The following is a 1,553-nucleotide window of genomic DNA, read 5'->3' on the forward strand; positions in this document are numbered from 1 at the left end:
AAGAAATGTGGCGGATACATTTTGTAGAAATATATTTATTAAAAATACAAATCTTAGGCCTGGGTAACGTTACACGGGATAGCAAGTATATTAATAAATAATATACCTACATATATACAATAATTCAATGAATTAATTTATACTTAATTTGCGATAGTTTTGAATTTTATTATAGATTAAATAAAATTGTGTGTATAAGTAGGGGATGTGAGACAAATCTGCCCCTCTTTTTGTTCTTGAAACCTTTTGGGATCAAGTCCTATTCATTTGAGGACCCTATTTACGTCCATGCGGCAACGAAGTTATCCCTGGGAACTACACATAATGTCTATCATAAACAATATTCATATTTGTAATTACTTACGCACCTCGAAGTAAAAATATACTGATTGCTTAATCACTGGACGGGATGGCTATAATATGATGTTATCCAACGTGTCCTGACTAGAAACGTAAGCTTGAAAATTTTCAATTGAAATTTTTTTTCTTTCATTAAAATTTTTGACTTTCTCTGAAAATTCAGTTTTGCCAGCCAGTTTTTGACAGTTTTTAAATGATTGGTATTTAACATTTATTAATTAATAATTAAACATATAACGTAATCATAAGTTATTTATACATTTTGACCACATATGATTTGGCCGATACGGGCCATACGGGATACAACACATTGGTGTTTATAAAAATAATCATATCATGGGCCAATATTATATTTCGTGTAAAGAATAAAATTAATGTTCACGATTTATAATACCATGTCTTGTCACAAATTTAAAACTATCTTTCTGGATCGGAAAAAAGTATTTTTTTAATGAATAAAAAATACAAATAAAAGTATTCAGAATACGTATTCGAATACTTCTTAAAAAAAGTATTTAAAATAGCATTCGAATACAAAAAAAGTATTCAAATACTTTTATTTGAATACATTTATTCGAATACTTTACAAGACTGCGAATCGATATGGGCTTAAACACAGGTGTTAATCTCAAATAAGGGACTGTGAGTGAATATATGTGTGTGTATGTGTTACGGGCAAAGTGGAACATTCGGACAATGTATACAATGACCGAGGTATATTGGGCAATGTAAATTGTGAAGTATTTATACAAAATAATCTGCATAGTATATTATGTTTTTATTGCAAATTATTAATATTACATTATTATACATAATTAATAATCAACAAATGATAAATTAGCTTAAATTATACATTTAAAATATTGTGAAGTACATTTATTCTAACAATTACATAATTAATAATTAATTAATTTTTGTATTATTATTATTTTTTTATTTATACTAATTTATTTCAAATAATTTTAATTTTTTTTTTACTAATTATACTATTTATTATACTATTATACTATTTATACTAATTAATTAAAATTAAAATTAAATTAAATTATTTATTTTCACATGTACTGCTTGAATGGCATTTTGATGTACATACTCTATTTGCTGCTTTACACTTACATTTTCATGTTTTACACTTTTTGCACACATGTACACCGTTTCGTAGCCTTGACCCTCCTAAATTGGAAAATTTACCG

The sequence above is a fragment of the Acyrthosiphon pisum genome, chromosome A2 (genome assembly GCF_005508785.2).
Source record: "Acyrthosiphon pisum isolate AL4f chromosome A2, pea_aphid_22Mar2018_4r6ur, whole genome shotgun sequence".
Lineage (NCBI taxonomy): Eukaryota > Metazoa > Arthropoda > Insecta > Hemiptera > Aphididae > Acyrthosiphon > Acyrthosiphon pisum.